This window comes from Haliaeetus albicilla, chromosome 16 (assembly GCF_947461875.1).
Source record: "Haliaeetus albicilla chromosome 16, bHalAlb1.1, whole genome shotgun sequence".
In the NCBI taxonomy this organism is placed as follows: Eukaryota; Metazoa; Chordata; class Aves; order Accipitriformes; family Accipitridae; genus Haliaeetus; species Haliaeetus albicilla.
This window is the reverse complement of record NC_091498.1, coordinates 17,744,963-17,765,726: the sequence shown is the minus strand read 5'-3', so window position 1 is coordinate 17,765,726 and position 20,764 is coordinate 17,744,963.

Sequence of the window (20,764 nt, the reverse complement as noted above, 5' to 3'; positions counted from 1 at the left end):
AATTGTCTCCCGACATACACAAGGACTCTATGACTTACTTTCATTCTCCTACAAGAAAATCGGTGCTTTGCATTTTCCAAAACATTTGGCCATGGCTGGCTGAGGTACCAGGTACATGGGGGAAGAATTTTGGAACTTCACAGCTATTTTGCACACCTTAAAGACTACTCAAATTCCCCTGTGTATTTTGGGCACCCCTAGCACCTGTGGGGATTGAAAGCGTCTTGTGGTACCAGCATGTGCCATGGTTCTGTGTCCAGGGTTGATTCTTGTGGGTGCTTTTAAAGATGCAGCCTCCTCAAATTCAGACACAAGCTTAGCTGTCCCTAGCAATCAATGCAATATATGTTGGCACAACAAGTGCAAATATTTGTAATCATGTCTCACGAGGGGTGCCTCATGACCTGAGAGCAAAGAGCAGGTACATAGTGAAAAGCAAGGAAAGTGCTTTCAGACAGGCAAGGGGGAACAGGATGAGAAATGCAGCTCCTCCCTAACACAAGGGGGATTCAGGCAGATTTTCAACATTCTTTGAATTTTGCTAGTTTTACATGTCCCGAATTTGTTCTACAGTTTGAAAATCCTCTTGTTTTGACATTTGCCTAAGCAGGAATGTCATTGCTAGCAGCTGCTTTTTAGCTCCTGCAGGAAAGTCTCTCAGTGAAAGCAGCTGTCATCTAAAGAGGCAGCAAATCAATGTAAGAAAACTTGTTGATCAGCTTCCTGCTTTCCCATTCCCTGAAGCAATGAGCTCTGAAAGGCTTCTTCAAGGAACAAGAAAAATCAGATGCATACCAAAGGTCACAGTCAATGTTTTCTAGAAAATGTTAAGCTTAAGCATCTACTAAGGCTTTGTTCACAGAAAGAAATACCATGTAACTAAATTCATTTAGCAACTTACTTGAAGTGCTATCCCCCTCCTGTGGTGGGGCATGCCAGCTGGTTTAAGACAGTCTAAAAAAACAGATGTATTTTTTTTACCAAGAGCAAAGGCACACGACTGAGGAGGATCAGGTTATGACAGCGATGCAACCTACGGCTGAGGCAAGCTAAGGGCACAGTTACAGCTTGTTACCAGTTCCATTTGGTCAATGTGCCCATTCCAGCAGCATAGCAATGGGGAAAGGATTTGGGGGCTAAACAACATCTCCACTTTACCTGCAAGTGAAAAAAATTGCTGTTCTTTCCCGGGCACCTTGTGTGGCATTTCTCACTCCTTGCAGGCAACTTGAGACACTCAAACATTTCTCTCTCCTTTCACCGGCCAGTGACCTAAATTCTGTCTTTCCTTCCCACAACTGACCTGAAGTAAATCCTGACTTCAGACTTGACCCATACCTTGAAGCAGCTTCCAGAAACAATGCACTTGCAAAATGGTACAATTGCTACCTGCGGATAAGGCTCAGTCTATTCTACAAAGCTTTGATGATACAGTATGTCAGCTAAGAATGTGAAAAAAAAATCCACACCTTATCTTATATGGCTACATTGGGAAAAGTACAGGATATTTTCTTGGCTTACTTTATGGCTTTCAGGAAAGTGGGGAAATAAGCCCAGCAGAAAAACTTCCCTCTGTTACATGCTGCATCTTCAGTATGGCCCTCTGCTATCCTGGCTGCACCAGCGCAGACAAACTGTGAGATATGCAGGTTTTAGAACAGCATTCCAGTGGGAGTAATTGTAACCAGTTTTAAGACAGAACTTGGCAGGTTTAGGGAAGAGACTGAATGCTGCTGTACCTGTGATAGCAGTAGGCTGGATGCAACAATCCAAGAAGCCCTATATTTCAAAGTAAAAAAGAAAATGAAAGCACTGAAGTCCTGAAAAAAAAAAAAAAGAAAGAAAAGAAAAAAAGAGCTGAGCCTCGGAAAGTACACCAGCAGAAAGAAGCTGGTTACACATTAGCCAACACACGTGCTCGTACATGGCTTGCGTGGCTGGACTGCAGAAGCTCGCAGAGAGAAGCACATGATCCAGCAGGGCTGGGGCAGTCACTGCCACATAATGTCTCCTTTGCCACAGAGAATACAAAAATATTACAAAGCAAGTAAGAAAAAATGAAAAAGATTACAAAAAGCAACCCTTCTCCATCCCCACGCCAGTTCCCAGACACATAGCAGTCCTGGAAAAAGAGGGAGAAAGGAGATAATATTTTCAGGGATGGCAATGCATCCACAATTCCCAGCAGCAGGGAGACTGAGCAGGCTATTACTTGCAGCACTATAGTGACTAGAGACCTTAATTGCAATCAACGTGCTACTGACAACGTGCCATGAAAACGTGTGCTGAGAGGTTATTCCTATTTGGAAGAGTATATGCCTTTAAAAAGACACGATAGACAAAAAGCCAGAGACTTATCCAAAACTTATCCAAAGGGTGAGTTACCATTCAGAGGCAAATGCAGCCTCCTGTGTGTAAGGCCAGTGCCCTGTCTAGTAGCTAACTCTTTTATTTCACTTCCCATCCTTCTTCATCCCATTCTTCAAACCAAAACCCATTCAGTGGAAGTCCACTTCAACTGGGTTTTGGTGGGTGTCAGGACCAGGGGTAGATGCAGACCTTCTGAACCAAGGAGCAATATGGGGATTGTTCTGCAGAGGGTATAACGTCAACCCAACCTTTATAGGAAGGGGGATCTGAGAGATTCCCAGGAAAGAGCTGCAGAATATTTGCTGAACTCTAACTGTATTCCACAGGCCTGGACGTGGAAGAGGGAAGACAATAACAGGTTCATTCTGAGAAGCAACAATTTCCTCCATCCTAAAAACCTGCTTGGAGATTTGGGAAATTCGGCAAAGTGGGGAGAAGTTTCCCACTGAGAAGCAAGTGGTCTTTCTGCTGTTTCCACTGAAAAGGGAACCCGCCTCCTTGTTGGCCTTCTGCAACTTGCTGTATCATTTCTGCTGAACAACATTTCAAATTTCAAGTTGAAAAGAATTAGATGCAACTTTTACAGCTGCATTAAGGCCACCTACAATTGCTAGTATCTCTGAAGTGGGATAACACTATTCCTATTTAGCTATAAAAGAATGGTTACACTGTGGATTATTTGTGAAGTTCATTTGTGCTTTACTAAAATTGCTTTGCAAAACACTTTGATTTACATTTGGTGGCATTTGTCATCTAACAGTTTCATTGACATAAATATTTAGTATACCCCTGCCAAAAAAGCCACAACAGAAAATTAACATGCAAGGCAAACAGCAAAGGACCAATTCAAATCCCCTTGGAATTTCCTTAGGAATCAAAAGCCACTTGGAGTAAACATTTGCCAGCTCAACAATTTTAAATGGCCTATACACATCTCTCTAATAGCCTCTGTAATAATTGACAGAACACAATACATAGAAAAGATGCCAGCACATCACAAATATGGGGCTGTTGGGAGGATTAAGCATAATCCTGCTTGACCAATGAATAAAGAAAATAAGAAATGGAACTGTGTTGTGTTGAATAGCACTGAGTCAAAGATACACTTATGACAAGCTTTTGGGGTTTTTTTGCTCAACAGAGCTTCACTGAGAAGGTCATGCATGAGTTCTGAAAAAAATGGCATTATTACTGAGGAATGCCAGGCAAAGCAGGAAATAATCTTTAATTAATTTGTGAGGAACTTTCATTTGGCAGACACAGTCTGCCAAATAAAGACAGAACAGTAGCTTTCTTATTAAGCTGATAAAATCGACCAAAAGTGAAGAAATCCCATAGTTAAAAAGCATTAGAACAATGGATTTTTAGTAGGAGACGTAATAGAAATCCACAGGGAATCCTGGCAACACTCACCGGGTTTTTTGTCCTGAAATCAAAGGTACTTCTGACAGAAATGTAAAGAAAGAATCTTAACACTTTCTGCTCTTCTAGACTTTGACTCAGTATTTGATCTCAGACACTGTAAAACGCAAGTAGATTCAACCTTATTCATTAATTCTAACAATTCAAAGTACCATACTTTGTTTTTTCTTATTGGTATTATTGTCTTTGTAATTCCGTTTCCAATTGCTACCTCCATCTCCCACCAGCTTGTACAGGTATTAAGAGATATTTTTGTCATTTGTAAAAAGCTAGAGGAACTTGAGATAATAGGCACTTCATAAATGTAATGTGTTATTTTAGTGAAACTGGGACAAACCGCTAGTTTCAAACATAATTGGCTACAATGGAAAAACTGGAGCAACTGTAGAAAACTGGGACATGGTACGTGTGAGGTGCTAATATTTATCCTAATGTGGCAGGTTTGTCTCTGGTCTTAGGAGCTCACCCCTATATTTAGGGGTGCGAGCAAAAGAGCGTTAAAATTTCACCTTTAGTTGAAAAAGTTTCCTGGGAACAGGAAGCAATTCAGCAAATCAATGTGTGTGTTTTTCACATCCACAAGCCAAAATTTAAATCTAGCTAAGCCTAAAGGGAAACAAGTTGGGCAATTTCAGCGTAATCCCTTCAGAAATGTATTCTCTTCACATGAACACTGCTCAGCACAGTAGCAGCTCTGTGCAGGAGAAGCCTCATACTGAAACATAAGAACTGCTACAGTTTAGGTTACGAAGGAGAGTCTTTCTTGGCAGCCTTTATAATAATATCCTATATAAATTCATAAATAATCATAGCTTATTGACATCCTGTAAAGGAAATGTGGAAAACTTGCCTAGGAGCTGCCCGCATTAATCTTCATTCTATCCTGTACTGGCATTTTTCCCAGTTTCCTATGCCTGAAGTTCACAATTTCTGTTTTGAAAGGAACACACTGACCCTTATAGAGTAGAGTGCAGAAAGCCTGATTTGCAACTAGTTTTAATTTTTGCATCCTCTTTCCTTATAACAAGTAGGTTTTGAAGTACGACTTCTAACGAGCCAATGGAAAATGGTCTTTATGTGAAAAAACTTGGCATGCAAATCAGATGACTAAAGAATGCGGATTTATTGCACCACCAGGCCTTACGGAGAGAGAATAATATAAAGGAGCGGTGTGCAATGAAGCTAAAGCTTATGGTCCAGCCTCATTAATATGTATCAACACTGGCCAACGGCTTTTTATCATGGGCTTTAAGCAGCAACCCAGGAGCTAGTGTCCTAGTTAAAGTCACAAGACTGTTTTCAGGCACACTCTGCAAACTCCTTGCCATGACCAACAGGAATTTTGCCTTCATGAAGCGGATTTGATACGGATAGGAGACTCTGAGTGCCTCCTCTGACTGAGAAAGGGAGAGGTGAGATCAGAGCCGGGCAACTGATAGCTGCTGTACAGACACGCTCATTAAAAAGTTCCTGGAAAAATAAAATATGGCATGCTGTGAGACAAGGAGGTTCGAGGCTTTCTGTACAACAGAACCACTTCACTCATCCAGGAAACTGTCAGAGCAAAACACTTCTAGTGTACGTGCAGATCTACTGGCAAAACAGAGCTCGTGTTGTCATCAGAAAAACACCTTCCTCTCAGTGGAACCAGCTCTCTAGATAACAGCTCAAATTGCCAGTGTACCAGTTTCACATGTGGACCCCTACTGTACCATCAAAGTTCATCCCTCGTCACAACACAACATGAGCACACCATCAAAGCTCATTACATAGGTCTAGACTTGTCTGCATCGACAAGAAGTCAAGGAGTCCTGGCACCTGGGTTTGGGAGGAGAGTGCTCTGGGGTAGCTGTCCTCACGCTGCCGAGCATAGAGTCCCCAGCTCTCCCTCTGCTGAGGTCTTCCAGCTGTGCACTGCTGAGTTTTCTACCAGCACGTGCACCCCTCGCAAAGCTTAGTGCATCACATTTAAAAAGACACTAGTGGGATCGGAGTGTCGCTGGCTCCTCCAGTAAATGCTGTGGAAGGCAGGCAGGCAGGCAGACTGCATCTCGTTGAAAGCCCTGGCAAAGAGAACAGGGCTTGCCGAGGTGTCCTGTTCAGAAGATGTCACTGTCGTGCTCTCTAACTGAAGAGACACTGTCACCACGTCAGGGGAAGAGGTAATATGAGGTCTGGGTTTGGTGTATGTACATAAAACTAGAGGGACAATCAATGGTGTGTCTGAGTAAGCCTACCAGTGACTATCCCAAAATGTCTCTCCAAGATCTTACTTTCTACTTTATGGTGATGGTGTGAATTTATTTTGGGTTATCAGGCACCTTCTGAGATGAATACATAGTTTCCATACTAATCAGCTCCAAGGTTAGCAAAGGAGACTGCCTGCTGTTCTTGCTTATCCGAGCCAAGTTATTGAAATTAAGTCAGTTTACCTGCTGGCCTACGAGATGCGTTCAGTGTATCCTCTAACAATCCATGATACTAGCCCCTGTGAAAGTCTTAAACAGCAGGAGAAAAGACAAGTACTTCCTACAGCTTTTCCAAGCAAAGTTCCCCTGTTGCAAGGCTGTTACCCTATAGCTCCTGTCATATACAGCATTTGGATTATATACGGTGCTAATGGAGACGCAACATCAGCAGATATTCTAGGTCAAGTTTTGTACACTTTCAGCACAGCTACTGTGGTTTTAGTCTGGTAAATTTAAAAGAAGAGTTTATCCCTCACTGATAGCGTGAGGATGTGAGGACAACGCGAGATGACCACGTAAATTAGATACAATGCACCTTTTATGCACTGGAGATCAAGAATATCTTTGTTTCTAACATTTTGAAGTTTTCCCTCTGATGCGTGAACATAATTCCCACTGATATCTGTGATGTGATCCATGCCCCAATTCCCATTATCCTGGCACACCGCTCTCAGTGACAGGGGACACAGAGGACAAAGACAACAATAAAAGAGACATTATTAAGGCAGGTAAAACTTCCCACAAGATCAGGTCTTAAAATATGTATGTTAGGTGAATGGAAACAGAAACCGTTTGCCTGAGGTTGCCTTTATTACTCAACTAAAAAGACATCTAGGAAAAAAAAAGATATTTCCACTGCCTTGGCAAGACACGCAGCCTGTATTCACTCCCTGAACACGCTCATTCACAGCTTTCCCTCATTTTTATACAAACACTATGGTCTGGTCTAGCCAAAGTTTCACCCCCTGCGGCTGATGTAATTTGCAGTTTGGCTTTATCGGTTGTGCATAGAAAGTAAAGATACCACGGCTAGGCTGCTCCGTGCTCCTACCATCGCTCCTACTCCTTCTCCCAGCCCGCCTGCGCTTGCTGCGCGAAGGACGAGCTGCTAGAAGGGGTTCAGAGCCCTGTGGCACCGCACTTTGTGTCAAGGGCACTTGCCGGCGAAGCCCAAGCCCTGCTTCGTGCCCCCGGGGCTATGGCGAAATAACTGGTCGCAGCCCCGCACACATCACTGTGCTCCGGGCGTTGTTTCGAGACGGGATATACATCGCAGTATTACCAACCCTGCGTATTCAAACCTGGGTCAGTCCCTAAAACCAACAAGAATAGTTTAGAAATCTTTTGATTAAAAAAACCCACATGATCGGGGATTCTTTGTTCTCGGGGCTTTCTGTTTGCCAAGGCCTAGGTTCACACTCTTGAGACCCTCACCACCCTAGTGAGAACTGGAAGCATTTCATTTTCAGAGAAAGACTAGCAGTCTGACCTAATCACGTGGCTCGAGGCCGCTAAGAAAAAAAGGGGGGGAGCGGGGGAGGAGAGTATGAAATACATAATAAAGCATGAAAACTAGCAATATCCAATCCAGGATTATATTGCACAAAGCTCACAGCCAAAACTATTCTGTTTCTAAGAATGATTCTAACGCAGCCGAAAGCGAAGTTTAATAAAACCCCTCCAGTTTACATTTTACTTGCAGGCAAAAATGACGAGTTCTGGCAGGGTGAAAGACCAGGCAGAGACCTTTACTTTATCTGTCACTTGTCATTTTTCAGAACATCTTTGTTTGTTACTGCAGCACTGAAATTTTGCAGCAGTGAAATTTCAATGTATGGGAACGAGGACCAAGGGCAAAGAGAAGCACGTACAGAAGGAAGCTCATGAAAGAGCTGCCAAACACACGCAAAGTAGCTTCGGAGTTTACTTCACTCTGCTCTCATCCCAACCATGCAGTAAATACAAAAAACAGAGGAAGGATATCTTATGATTGAACACTGGCCTGGGGACATCTGAGTTCAGTTCCCAAATATTTCATAAACTTTCAGACTCAGTTGTCATCTTACAAATATACAAAGGAAAATAATGTTTCCTTTCTTGCACTCTTGTCCTTTTTCTTCATATTGTGAATCTGTCTCTTAATTTATATGAACTACTTAGCAAAAGAAAGCTCTGATCGCAGCAGGGGCCTGTAGCTGCTGTAAGAGCAAATAATAACTGGCAAGACATCTGAACCAAAACCCACCTCAAACCTTTGCAAAAGTTCGGATCTGGATCTGCCTTTAGGAGCAGGAACATTTCTGCTGTAAACAGACTTCTACCTCTGAGCCAGTTGTGAGCAGACATCCCATGGTTCTAATTCTAGCAACCTCTAGCTTTTTGCCTGAAATGCTTAAAGAAGTCTCAAAATACAGTAAGGAATAAATCACGCTGCCTGAAATTCTACCTTCCCTCCCCTCGAATCCTATGCCTTTTATTCTGAAATGGACAAATGGCAAAAGCAACAACGACGGGGTGATTATTAATCTTTGATCCTGAGTCACTTTCTCTTACAGAGCCCTATTATTCGTCTCAGGAAGTGCGATACAAGAGCACTCCCACAGCCTGATTAAAGGTCCAGGTATGGGGTCACACAATGCACAAAGAGAGCTGCAGAGTTTCGGAGCGCGATGTGTATTTAAAGTCTGACTAAATGCACGGACGATAAAGAATGAAATAATGAACATTCCTAATGATTGCCATAACTGCGAAACTGCCACAGAACCGCTTGAGGGAATTGCGGTAAGAAATGGAGTTGCTTTTTAAGAAAGAAATGGCCAAATCTGTTTTCCAGAGTGTTAGCCTGGGTGATTACAAAACAGAACTCGCTGAGAATGCCAAGTTGTTGGAAAATGGCAGCGTGCCCTTCTCAACAGAAAACAGCAAAATGGACCTAGGTTTTACTGGCTCACCCGAAAGCTAAGGAATTAGAACTGAAAACAACCTGAGCGAGGTAGCTAACAACTGGGATTTCAGGTTTGGCGGCAAAGAGATGCCTAGGAGAAGGGTCAGAGGTTACACCTGGAGATTTAGAAGATAATAACAAAGTTCAGATAGGCGTCAAACCCATCTGGCCCCTCAGAAAGCAAATCATCATTAAATCCAGTTTTGATGAGAACAACTTGTCTTAAGATGCAAAATTCATTACTTCCTAGGGAAGATGCTCAGTCCAGCCCTCCCTTTATTTCTTCTTATCCTAACTGAAAAAAATCAGAAGAAATATTTAGAAAATATATATCAAAGTCTGAATTTTAAAGATTCCACAAATTAACCAGCTTTTGCAGGAGGCCCACACGATCCCAGCTGACTAAAATAGCAACCCGCCTGCGAGCTTTTAGGACCATTCCCTGTAAAATTGACTTTTATGACAACGACTTTTCTACAAGGGATTTGCAGCTCTCTGAAAAGCGTTGAAATTGCAGATGACAACAAAATTGTCACTCCCTGAGAGCAGGCAGCACGGAGAGCGTGGCAGTCTCACAGCCAGCCCACTTTGGGAATGGCATCCGAGTCCCGCCGCCCCGCCTTGGGCAGGAACCTCTCTTTTCACCAACACAAAGGAGGATGTGTGAGCATGAAATCCACTTTGAGCACTGTTCACTCCACATAGCTGAGTCTAAAGACTGCTTTGGCTTGGCCACCATGAGGAGCTGCATTTTGATGTTCAAACTGTCAGAAAATACCTTCCCCCCGCCCCGTACCATTCATAGGATATTTATGTTCTAAGTCACCTTAGGAATCCAGCTTAAGAACTTGATTCTCACTATCAATAGAGTTTATAGAGTTTCCAAAAGGGAAACAGCCGTAAAAATTATGGGAAATCAGTTGCTTTAGTCTTAAGCTACAAGTTCCTCAAGATTTTTCATCCTTGGTCAGATAAGAAAAAGCAACTTTCTTCTGTAAACTCATACTTTACACTCATACATAACCCTACCAAATTTTTAAGGTGATAATCAGGAAAGAACTGGCAAAACATTAGGACAAACCAACATTTCATAGTCGTTTTATTAGACCTAACAGCAACTGAGGCTGTATCAATAACTCTGTTCAGTTTGTCAGCCGATAAGCAACCTTCTAACTAATCTAAACATAAAGGCTCAATCTAAGCATAAAGGCTTACCCACCTATTCTGTCAATAGGTTTTTTTAACCACTTAAAGAAATTTTGATTAGATGGAATACAAAGGAGGAGTTGATGACCATTTAATAACAGAAACTAATAAAGTAGCATTCACTTTTAATTTAAACCTGGACTTAGTCAAAGGTATTCTGGGAAGTCCTGAAGTATGAAAATATGTTGGCTATTAGATTTTATAGAGGCTGTTGTGCTGACAACTGTACATGAGCAGAAGAAAAAAGATTTTGTGACCTTGTTTCTGCATGTACCTGTCAAAAAAAAAAAAAACAACCAAATCCCAAACAATGTCTACTTGTGACGGCTCATGAAAAGCCGTAGATCTATAAAGCTCTGGAAATCCTTGGTCTCATCTTGCTGCACAAAATATTAGGCACAAATTTCACATTCAAATTTGACTTGCAGCAATAAGCAGCCAGTGCAGTTCATGTCCTGTGTGACCCTCAGACTATAGTCAAATACACTGTTTTACAAAAGGGATGTCAAAGACACTTGTCAGGATGCTAGAAAAAAGCAGAACCTCACTGATAATTCAGACACTGTAAAATCCCTACACATTTTGTATAATCATTACTTGAAGTAAGAACTTAACTAAAGACAGTAAGAGCTACCAAAGATTAAGCACAGGTATTTCAGTATGGCGGCTCTGCATTACGTTATTCTTAACCTTTTCTATTTTTTAGTTTCTAAAAAAGCTGCTGCGCTGCATCCATCTACTGCACTGGAAAATTCAGTAGGATGAATGGTTCTAAATTTAGGATGCAGGACACTGCAGCTGCGATAGCATTTCGGAAGTGGAAGGCATAGTAGATACAGGACATATTTAGATAAGACAACTATTTTTAGTCAAAACGAAGCTCGGTTTTGGCTACTTTAGCACATGCTCTAATTTGGCTAATCAGTTCAGATACACTTTATTCCAGCTCTCACTCTCACCTACAAGATATTGCATACTGTGACCCCTTCTCCCTATTTGTCTTCTGAAAACTAACAGGTAAAGCAGGAGAAAAGTAATCATAAACTTGTCACACAGCATTTCTGCTACCCCTTCCTAAGCATCCAGCAGCAGATATTTGGAGATAGGCCAGCGACCTGTCTAGGCCACTATACCCTGACATAGAACAGCCATGCCCTCCCACAATTTTCTCTTCTCTCACCCAACCGCTTTTGCTGGTCTCCTCCAAATGGATCAAATTATCTGCTGATATATTTCTGCAAAGTTCAGCATTTTATTGTACCAAGAGATAATGCAGTCTACTATATCTCTTCACTTACTTCAAGCTTAAAATGGTGCTCCATGACTGGGTCATTTTTCATCTTTTTTCTTTTTCCTAGCAACTTCTCCCCATTTACATCCTTTCCTCCTTTAAACACATCATGTCTTCAAAGCAATCTGTCCTGCTTTCTTAGACCTAAGCCTGGCTTCTGTTGGATCTCATTTTGACACATACTTGCCTTGTCATTTTTAGATAGCAAGTTTTCTATCACATGGAAGCAGATCATTGACAGCACCAAATGAAGTGGCAGTTTTAAAATCAAAAGTCCAGTCTTTCAAGTCAGGAACTATCAGGCATATGCTTTAAAAAAATTTACTATTGAGTTTTGTTGGTAGAAAGAAATTTTTAATGCATTTTAGTGAAAATGGGTAATTTTGATCAAGATCTGAATGCAGTTATTTTTTGTAATATTGAGACAGATTTTCATTAAGAAACTGCACACGAATTATGGTTAATTACTTCCAAACTAATCCATATAAATTTCCTCAAATGAAAGGTTTGGGGGTTTGGTGGGGTTTTTTTGGAGGAGAAATTGGCAGTAATATGTTTCAAGTACCACTGTAACTCTGGTCTCCAGCCAGGAAAGGGTAGAGAGCAGTGAATCTACTGGCACAGTCCTAATTGTTTAGTATAATTGGGATTTGGGCATCTGCAGCGAACAGTAGCTTGAGCTTCTCCACGAGCATGTATGTAGTTCAGCAGATTGAGTTACATGTTTAAAAATGAAGCAAACTCTGGTGTTACTAAGTCTGATCCAGCACACAACTTACCCACAGGGAACTCCCAGTCTGCGACTCCACAGAGCTTAGTCCCAGCTCTGAAAAGCCTGGAGCAACCTCACCTTTCAGCGCACTCGGTGGAAGCTGTTTCCTGCAGTTCGGAAGAACTGGCTGTACCATACACAAATACACACGCATTGCCAGATTATACTCTCAGGGATACCAGTGAAACAGCACCGATTTCAATGGAATTACACCGGCAAATATGGGAACAAACCTCTTTAGATTACCAGTAGCGTGATGAAATTTATATAAACTTCTTGAAATTTTGCAAAGATTCCACAGTCATATCAATTATGTCTCTAAGAAACTTGAAACTTAATACCTGAAATTAGGCACCATTCATTATTTTTATCCCTTAATCCTGCTGAGCTCCCAGATTTGTTGTACTGTATTTGAATTTCTCTTGCAGTACTTTAGTGTACATTTTGATGGAAGAATGAAGCTGCTAGAGGCACACTCTCCTAGCTTATTACACCAACACTGCTCTCTTGTGGCAGACACTTAAAGTGAAATATCGATCTCCTGTGCTCTACATACTACAACTTAGCTATAATACAATCCGGTTGGCAAAGGGTATATACAAAGCAAATCACCAATAAAAATGGATGCTCAGATTTTTGATAGATAAAAGAGAGAAAAACCAACAACAGATCATTAGATTTGCCTTCTCAGATATAAAATATTCAGATGTTCATCCTCACGCCTATATCAATGCCAAGATTTTGCACAGAAAGCACTGCTATTGCAGCTCTCTTTTCCAACCTGTTCTACTGAGATACATTTATCAGACCAAACCTAACAACCATTCTGTGCATTTTCAAATGCCTTTCAGAAATGCAAATCTAGCTCCTCAAAATAAAACATCATTTCTATCTTTTAACCCTCACAGTTATCTGATGGTTTGAATTCACCGTTTATTTGCAAGTCAGCTGCATCCTCATTTTTTTCCTCAAAATCAGTAAAAATCATTGTTTCCCAGGCATGATTCATATTAGCAAGCTAGTGAAGATAAGTAAACAGCTTCAAGCATTAATTTTCTTGATTTGAAGAGTGCAGATGAGGACACAAATTCAACAAGCAGGAGGGATCTGTGGCTGAGTGACTAGAAAGCACATGCCTACAAATGGAAAAGAGATTCCCAGGTTGCAGTCCATCATTAGATATCTAAGGTGTCTGAATTGCCCCCAGTTTCTATGGATTTTTATCTTCATGGGCTCCAAGAATACCACTGATGCCCTACGGGGGCAATTCTTCCCTGGATAAACATCAAGCAGCAGGTTTGCTACTTTTTTTCATTGCACATTAAAAATGTCAAAAAAAAAAAAGTTGTTTTTCTTCATCATGGTAGGAAAAGAATAAATTGTGCATTGCATGCACAACCATTAAAAGGGCAAATATTCCTTGAACAGGCACGCACAAGCACACACAGCATAGAAGTCTGACACATTCATATAGGTGTAATCACAAGACATTCATTTAAACCAGACATATAGTGTTAGTGACACTTCACCACAACAGCCTTGAGGCACTAAAATTAATTAATAATAAAGGGCCACACTGACAGCAGAATTAAGACAATCCGCAATGGGGAAAAAAAGTCAGCTAAACGCATATACTCCAGTGTGATAACTCATTGGGTCATTATTGTTTTGTGGGGTTTTTTTTAATCCAACTCAATACGTTCGTGTACTGATCAGAACTGAGTAGGTGGGATCACTACTAGAAGCAGGTGTTGGATTTTTGCCAAGTAACAGCTTGCCCTTCCCATCCTCTGCCTTTTCCTTCCTTGATGCACAATTTGACTTGCAGAACTCAAAGCTGCTTTACGTTCATTAGTGGAAAACAAAGCCCTCTCCATGCAGATCTCCCGCTCTAGCCAACAGGTGTTTTGTCACTCCAGTCTCAGACACACGGACTGCTCTTCCAACTTTCATGCATTTTACAATCATGCCCTATCCACAGAAAGGATTTGCATATACTGCGTCTTTTGCAAGCAAATTGAGCAGTTTCCCCCAGGGCAGCCCCTAGGAATTAATTGAATCTTTCTGTCCCCTCAGCTTTTTCAGAAAGGTCATGACAGCAATGTCAACCCTTGTTTATCCTTTCTGTAACTTCTGCTCTGTATATGTATAAAATTGAACAAACAACACCCCACTGCCAAGGCCAAGAACTGCGACTAAAGTGCCCAGCCCTCAACAGCTACGGCGAAGGACCGAAGAGTCGGGAACCCACTGGCCAAAGACACCCGGTAGCCCCTGCCAAGGAAAGACCAGCAGCACTATCGTTGCTCTGAAGCTCCAGGAGGGTGACCCGGAGTTGAAGGACATCTCTGATGGAAACTCTGCCCTGTTCAAGCACATACCACTTTTCAAACTCACTGCATAAAGATGTACATCTTTCAAAAAGGGTCCCAGGCTGAGACTGATTTTGCTTTGCCAGTGACAACCCTCCATATGACAGAACAGAGGCGTCCGATATTTCACTCAATTGTCATGTTTTGATTGCATCTGTCACACACTGGTAGCTCTTTAGGTTGAGCGATATGATGAGCTTTTAGATTTCCTTTCTTACAGCTTCATACTGTATGCCTCTACAGGAATGAACTTGTCAACTCAGATGCAAAATGAATGAATGGCTTTTAATCACTTTGATAATGTTAACGTTATTGCTTTGACAGGATAGCAGCACATACAGTTTGCTGATTCAGCCACTTGTATAACGATCTAATGGGCTTTTCTGACTAATGCCATGCTCTAAAAATATACACTGGACTAATAGATGAGCCTCTGCTATACTGAAAAACAGGGTCATTAAGACAATTCCTCTGAAAAGTGGCATTTTTATGACAAGATACTGAAGCATTTAATTACCCTGTATCCTGACGGAGCCGAAAGAAATTAATTAAAGAGAAAAAAATTGTGCAGCAGTGTAGCAGCTTTTGAGGTAGGAAGAGATGCCAATAGTCAGTAGCGTAAAGGGGAATTTGAGAACTGCAAGGCTGTTTCCCCAAAGGAAAGGCTCTGCTGATAGGCTACAGATTGCCGTCCATTTACACAGAACAGAAGGCCTGTTTCTGAGAGCAGGCTTATCATTACAGAGCAATTAATTTTCCCTGCTGTAGTCTGTGCCAGGAGAATATCGGCTGCTGTTAGAGGACAGTGAAGTCAGAGGTTTGGGAGGGCAGAAGAGTCTTTAGTGATATTTGAGGTAAGGGACTTGTTCTCACTGCAGTGTTAGCTTGGATTATCCACCCTTAAGCTCATTCCCCCCTGCTCTTCAAGTGAGTGCGTAAGGAGGGTTAGAAACCCTGCTCAGGCTGCCCCATGCAGCAGGGCGGTTCGCCTGGAGGTTTTAGCAGCGCTGGCGAACGTGAGCGTTGTGCCGGGAAGCTGCTCCGAGTGACTCTGAGCGCAACCCTCCAGCCAGCTGCACTGGCGTAAAACTGGGGTGACAGCACTGTAACGTACATGCAGATGGCATTAGCTCACTGTTGTTGCTGGTCCTGCCACCAAACGTGAAAACAAATCTCATGCAATCCCTGTTGGGGTTTGGGCAGGGATTTGCTCCTACCTTTGGTCCACTCTCTGACATAGCGGCTTCTGCAGTGGCACGGTAAACCAGATCAGAGAAAAGACTTTAAAATTTTTTTACAAAATCCACCAAATAAACCTCCAGCCTGTTTTATGATTTTTTTTTTTTTTTTTTCTTCTCAAACTATATTGACTCTCACTCCAGCTTACCACCCTGCTGCACCGGTAACCTTGCCGACACAACAGACAAGGGAGTGGAAGGGCCTGAGGAGGAGACTGCTAAATCCTGCTTAAGCAGGGCTGGTATCAAATGAGAAATCCACAGCCTGTGTTGTCCCCACTGCAGCATTAAGCAAGCCTCAAGGCACATTTCCTTACAAAGAGCTAACACTTAATCAGGCTAAAGACTGTTGCATGGGAATGCAGGCTACATTAGAGGCCAGGCTTTGAGCTGAACTTCAAAGTGCTGTAGGGGTGAAGACAGGCCCACAGTGCTCATGACTGGAGCAGATGGAGTTTTTCCCCCGCCGGGAAGAATAGCTTCACTGGACACTGACAATTCATCAGCTGTTCAGTACAGCGTGGTTTGGATCTTGCCTTTATAGCAAGTTTCAGCTTTAAAAGAACGACGGGTCGTGGCCTGCGTGCCACGCATGGTTTGCCAGGGCAAAGCCTCCAGCCCACAGTCATTTCTAGCAGCTCTCTTTCCATTTGTATCAGGGACACACGTGGGCGACGCAGCAGGCACAAGTGTCTCACAGAATAGATGGCAACCTCTGCTGCTCGGACAGCCCATGCCAGTTTGTCTAATAATGAAATAGCGCTGATTTTTCTCACCCTTTTCCTTTTGTCATCTCACCATTTGATCACTGTTCAGAGCCAGCAATGTACGCCTGTTTTCGAACCACAGTGACAAAGTGCGACAGTTTCAGCGCCAGGACTGTCACGCTTAGCAGCCAACTGACATGACTAGAAGAGCGCGCATCCTCCGGAGTTATAGGTTCACTCTTACTGAAAGCAGCGAAGCATTTATTACTCTTTGCGTTTACTTCCATACCTGTGCGTTAAAACTGGAGCTTTTTTCATTGTTGGCACAAAAGCACAGCCACACACACCTGTTTATTTCAATTCTTTGGAGAATTTTCACTGGTTTAAATAACACAGTCCCAGCACACATACAGCTATCCAAGCACCCCTCTACTAGCTCTAAGCAAAAGCAGAATCTGAGCCACAGCGACAGAGAACACACGTAGGTATTGGTATCAACGGGAAATGTGTGGGGTAACAGGACACTGCAAATACTTCAACCAAGGGCACACCTATGCTCCCTGCCATCCAGCCAGATGTACCTGATCCGCGCTCCCTGCGTCGGAGGCTCATCTCACCAGCGAGGAACTTAAAAACAGCCAATGAGGCATGGGGCACGCGTCTGTGACCGGCACGCTCTGGGGAGACCTGTGAAGAACACGTAATCAGCTGCACGGGTAAATCCTCTGGCTGAAAAAATGGGGAAGCAATGACCTAGATGGTCCCCCCAGTGCTTCCTTGCCTTCACTGTCCTTGGGAAGTCGGCACGAGAACATCCCTGCTCGCTCTCATCCTACTGTCAGCGGAGCGAAGTAGCCCGGCATCTGCTGCGCATTACTGCCTGCGTGGGAAAGGTGACCCTTTTTGGCAGGAGAGAGACTGCAGCAGCTCCCTCTTTGTGAGAGCCGCTCTTCACGAGCACAGTCAACAGCTCTGCCCAAGGTGTACAGCATTTTTACTACCGCAGTTAACAAAAAGAAGCAGCTGTTTAAACAATGTATAGTGACAAGAGCCAATATTTGAAGAAATGTATCCAACTACAAAATACTCAGCGCAACTCTTCCCTCCGTTGTAGAGGATAAGAGAAGGACTGAAAACAGCTGAGTGGACATAAAGAGCTCACAAATGCCTTATTAATAAGTGTGTTGGATCTAATGATCCGAGAAACTGAAATGAGATTATTTGGATTATCTCATTAAACAAGAATAATAGCAATAGTAACCGGGTAGTAATTAGAAGTGGGCCAATCCAAGGACAAACTAAATAGTACGGCCAAAAGACTTTTAATTAATACTCTGCAATTTTGTGCCTGTGCTTCTACACCCAGAATTTATGAAGAAATCAAGAATCGCGGCTAACCAAACAGCCTGATTTTAACAATCAGAAATTAAGCCACTGGCTACCCACACCTGTATGGATCATTCAGTCCAAAAACTAAACAATGATTAAATGAGGCTATTTTGGCAGAGCTGGCCTTGAGGAAACAAAAATGTGTAGCCAAAATGTAAAGTTGTTTTCAAAGGCTCCACAGTTAACAACCAGCTCCAGGCAAACCTGCAAGGCAGGGGCAGAGGCAGAACAGAAACAAGACCTAATCTCAGCCCTTTGTTTTAATCGCTGGCCATCCCAGCCTCCCAACAAAAGCATGACTTTTCCTCAAAGAGTGAAAGTAATCCCTGAACGGGTTCAATGCATAGTTTAAGATGAAGCACCACATGAATTTTACCTTTTAGACCTCATTTACATGTAGGTATCCAGAAGGTCTTTGGCTCCGGCCAAAGGACAGGACATCTCTGCAGCCTCCCAGGGATGGATGGGCACAAGGGATTAAAGATGACAGATTTGGCCTGAGTGGCAGTTGGGTCAAAAGGTCTGTGGCATGGAAACCCAAAGTAATTACTGTTGTGCAAAACCTACTGCTCCCGTTGCCTTCCCCCAGTGCTCTTTACTTAACCAAGTACTCTTTACTTAACAGGAAAAGCAGGCAATATAACATACAGTGTAGTAGTAAAAGGCTTTTCCAGGGGATTGGATAAATGAATCTAAAAAGTTAAAACAAACTGCTCAAAGGCCTGGCACTTGACACCCAGCACTGTCCTCTCGTGAGTTTCCTAAGGCAGCATGATCCAGCTGCACTTATTGCTCCAGAGTTATTGAGGCTACACCACAAACCACGGACTGCAATTATCAAGGGAATTTAAACTCAGAAAACGTCCATCTTATTGGCCAGGACACAAAGTGCTTATTTCCTTTTTAAGGCTTCACTTCCACATACTGAATTATTAACATTGGCAAAGAAGAAAAAAAAAGGGTAAATGGTAAATGAAGGAAGCTACTTTGAAGAAAGATGTCTTTGTTACTAGTTATTTTATTAAGAACAGCAACTGCAGCCCTGTAAGCCACACTCATAATTCTCCATAGAATACAGTGCAATTTGGATCTTGCTTTTGCAGCAAGTTTGAACTATAAAAGAACTATGGTTTTTAAAAATTAATTTTTAAGATGACAATGGCTTGGTAGGTATTTGAAAGACAAAGAGGAGGGAAAAAATAAAAGCAAAACCAACGACTGCTCAATTACCCTGAAGGATAAAGAGGCAGAGCTACCTCGAACACAACAAAAGCACCGAGAGTAGTTCAAGACTGAGGGAGGAAACATTTGAACGGTCATAAAAGGGGAAAAACCACTCTACTACAAAAACCCCAAACTGCTTTGGGGTCCCCCTGAGAGGAACTATGATACTGCGACATATGAAACTAGTTATCCTAATTTTCGGGGTTTTGACTTGCCCCTCACAGGGCTGCTCGGGCTGTGCCCTGCTGTCGTGGTTTAACCCCAGCCAGCAACTAAGCACCACGCAGCCGCTCACTCACTCCCCCCCCATCCAGTGGGATGGGGGAGAAAATCAGGAAAAGAAGTAAAACTCCTGGGTTGAGATAAGAACGGTTTAATAGAACAGAAAAGAAGAAACTAATAATGATAATGATAACACTAATAAAATGACAACAGTAGTAATAAAAGGATTGAAATGTACAAATGATGCGCAGGGCAATTGCTCACCACCCACCGACCGACACCCAGCCAGTCCCCGAGCGGTGAATCCCTGCCCCCCCCCCCCTTCCCAGTTCCTAAACTAGATGGGACGTCCCATGGTATGGAATACACTGTTGGCCAGTTTGGGTCAGGTGCCCTGGCTGGGCATGAGAAGCTGAAAAATCCTTGACTGTAGTCTAAACACTACTGAGCAACAACTGCAAACATCAGTGTTATCAACATTCTTCTCATACTGAACTCAAAACATAGCACTGTACCAGCTACTAGGAGGACAGTTAACTCTATCCCAGCTGAAACCAGGACACCTGCATGCCACGCAGGGCGTGCTAGGGCCACGTCTCTGGGCCACAGCTCCTTTCTCTCGGCTTTTCCCCTTTTTATCACAGACCTGTGTGGGTCACAGAGCAGGCAGGAGAAGAAAAGGCATCGGTGGCAGCAACCTCCTGCTACTGGGACCACAAGAACTCCTCTCAACGCGCAGTTTCCCGGGTTTGTTGGGTTGATCACACCAACCGAGCCCGGACTGAAGGCTTGCTGAGGCATCAAGCCTCCTCCAGCACGGAAGGAGCTGCGTGACCTGCGCACCCACTCACTTCTGTGCTGCCTTGAGCCAGCTGTCAGGCAAAGCTGAACTCTGCCGTCGGTAAAGAGCATCGAACAGAGCTGCGCGCCAAAAGGGATCCTCTTTTGCCTCCCACTCCTTCGCTACCTCCTTCCTTACGTCAGACCTAGCGTCTGCATACCGAGCTGCAATAGTGACTATAGACTGGATTGCACTTCCAGCAGTAGCAGGCTGATACACCAACATTGCTCAAATAGTAAACTGCATCCTACACAGCTAATGAGAGAACTTTGAGTCCTACTCACAGGGTGGTAGCAAATGAGGGTGTCAAAGATGTCAGTGGCAGGAGGGGGGAAGAGGATCAGTTAACAGAAAACAGCCCTGCACCTGATGGACAAGGAACGTATCCAAAGTGCACAGATACGGAGACATTCTTCTTCGTGTGATCTTCAGCCCTAGAGCAAGTTGAAGCCTACATCAACATGTATGAGGTTTGGCTCTTGTCAAGCCACCGAACTGGGGAGGGTTCCCATCACCA